The following is a 3,058-nucleotide window of genomic DNA, read 5'->3' on the forward strand; positions in this document are numbered from 1 at the left end:
GATATGACGATTAAATGTTTTAGCTGCTCGAAAATCGGGCATCTCAGTCGTAATTGCCCTGATAAATTGAACAAGAACACCGAGCAGATTGATGTAGATGAAGCGGGGAGCGCTGTTGCTGAATCCAGTGCAGCGGTGAATCCCGCGAATACACTGCTCGCGCCGCGCGAGGAAGTGAACAGGGCGGAGACGCGCGCGTCGTGTTCCACTGTTGATGATGGAGTTGTTGCTGCGGAGTCCGCGGTACCAGAGAACGCGGTGGGGTTGAGTACATTGTCTTCTGTAGACATTGTAAAGGAAAATTCGAGATTGAATGACTGTGGATTGGACATGGAAGTTGAATCAACTTTCAAAACTCCAATTAAAAGAAGAAAGAGTCGAAATGATAAAGTCAGTAAACAAGTCAAAATAGGTGATGCTGTTGAAGATGAAATCATAGCTTCGGACAACGATGACTCTGATTCTAGTGTTTCTGTGTGTTCAGAGTTCTCTGTTTGTTCTCAAAATGAAGCAGTACATGTTTTGTACAAAGCTGAAGACATCAGTGCTTTTCTTCAGGAAACGAAAGGGCTAAAAGGTGTGCAGATTGAGGATTATTTTCCCAATCGTGCACAATTTGTGAAGGACACTAGATATTTGATAAAAGAAGGGGCTTTCGCAGATCTCGAAGTGTACCGTTTACGGAAATTTGTAAACAAGTTAAAAAAAAAAATTCCTAGAGATGAAAAGAATGCAATGGTTTAAATCCTTACACTTGTTTTTGTTGACCATGTGCTTATTTTCTGTCTTTTCCTATCTGAGTTTCTTGTTGAATTTAAATAAAACTATGAGACAACTAAAAATCGGAACTCTCAATTTAAATGGAGCTAGAGATGTTCATAAACGGATGATGTTATATGAATTTATAAATCAGAAGTCTGTTGACGTCATGTTTATACAAGAAACGCATAGTGATCAAAGAAATGAGGTGGACTGGAAAAGAGAGTGGGGTGGTCAACTCTTTCTTAGTCACAAATCCTCTGTAAGTGGAGGTGTTGCAATTCTATTTTCTAAAAATATGATTCCAGTTTCTTATGAAATTGTTGAAATTGAAAAAGGTCGTTTATTTAAAGTTATTGTTAAATTTGAAAAAATTGTTATGGTTTTTTTAAATATTTATGCTCCTAATAGTGGAGTGGAAAGGGTTTTGTTTTTAAATTTAGTCGGCGCTACTCTTAAAAGCTTGAATACAGATGATCTCCTGTTTTTAGGTGGTGATTTTAATTGTACAGAGAATGATAAAATAGACCGAAATCATTTAGAACCACATGTTGCATCTCAAAGAGTTGTTAAGCAACTCGTTCAAACTTTTGATCTCTGTGACGTATGGAGAAATATGCATAAAAAATTAAGGCAATACACATGGGTTCACTGTAAAGATAATTTATTGTCTTTGGCACGTCTCGATCGGTTTTACAGCTTTAAGCACCAGTTCAATATTTTCAAATCTTGTCAAATGAATCCTGTAGGTTTTTCAGATCACAGTGCGGTTCTTTGTTCTGTATTAGTGAATTATGTGAAGTCAAGCAGTGCCTATTGGCATTTTAATACATCTTTGCTTGATGACAAACATTTTAAAGATTCTTTTACTTTTTTCTGGGATGTTTTTAAACAACAAAAGTATTTATATAGCTCTCTACAACAGTGGTGGGATTGTGGGAAAGTACAAATCAAAATTTTTTGCCAGCAATACACTCTTAATGTTACAAGAGAAATAACTCGATCAACGAATACTTTAGAGGCTGAGATAGTTGATTTGTACAGTTTGTCAGCATCTACAGGCAAAAAAGAACATATTGAAGCTCTGACATCAAAGAAAACTTTATTGGCAAACCTGTTGGACATTAAAGCACAGGGAGCGCTGGTTCGCTCACGTTTCCAGAATATCACACAAATGGATGCACCTTCCAAATTCTTCTTCAGTATGGAGAAAATAAATAGTCAAAGCAGAATCATTCACTCTTTGGTCTCTGATACAGGACAGGAATTAACTAAAACGTCTGAAATAAGAGAAGTTGCTGCACAGTTTTATAAAAAATTATATACAGCTGATCTGATAAATGAGATGACTAATAGTAGTTTTTTTGAAGGTCTGCCAAAACTCGATGATGAGAGTAATGAAAGTTTGCAACAACCTTTGACAGAACAAGAACTTTATACTGCAATGATGGGTATGGAGAATGGGAAATCCCCCGGGATTGATGGGTTACCCATTGAGTTCTATAAAACTTTCTGGTCCATTTTAAGAGAAGATCTCTTGGTAGTTTTTGATGAAAGCCTTATTAATGGGTTTCTTCCCCTTAGTTGTAGAAGGGCAGTTATCACCTTATTGCCCAAAAAAGGTGATCTTCAAAACATGAAAAATTGGAGGCCTGTTTCTCTCCTGTGTTCAGAGTATAAAATACTGTCTAAAACATTAGCTACAAGATTGAGTAAAGTAATAGGGAAGGTGATACACTACGATCAAACTTATTGTGTACCAAATAGATCGATTTTTGATAATATAACTCTAATCAGAGATGTTTTAGAGGTTTCAAAGCTGCTTGGTATAAATATTGGCCTTATTTCTCTTGACCAAGAGAAGGCTTTTGATCGTGTTGAACACCTTTATTTGTGGCACACTTTACAAGCTTTTGGTTTTAATTCACGTTTTATTGATATGATTAGAGCAATGTATTGTGAAATTGAAAGTGTGATTAAAATTAATGGAAGTTTGTGTGCCCCCTTTAATGTACAGAGAGGGGTTCGACAAGGTTGTGCCATGTCTGGGCTGTTATATGTGCTGGGTATAGAACCACTGCTGTCGATGTTATGAAACAAGTTAAAGGGTTTAACATTGCCACAGTGTAATAATGCTTTCCATTTATCTGCATATGCTGATGACGTTATTGTTTTTATAAATGATAGTGATGATGTTGAAACGCTACAACAAATTGTTAATGATTTTAAGGATATTTCATCAGCAACTGTAAATTGGGGGAAAAGTGATGCCTTATTGATTGGAAAATGGGAAGAAGGA

The sequence above is a fragment of the Carassius carassius genome, chromosome 1 (assembly GCF_963082965.1).
Source record: "Carassius carassius chromosome 1, fCarCar2.1, whole genome shotgun sequence".
Taxonomy (NCBI): Eukaryota; Metazoa; Chordata; class Actinopteri; order Cypriniformes; family Cyprinidae; genus Carassius; species Carassius carassius.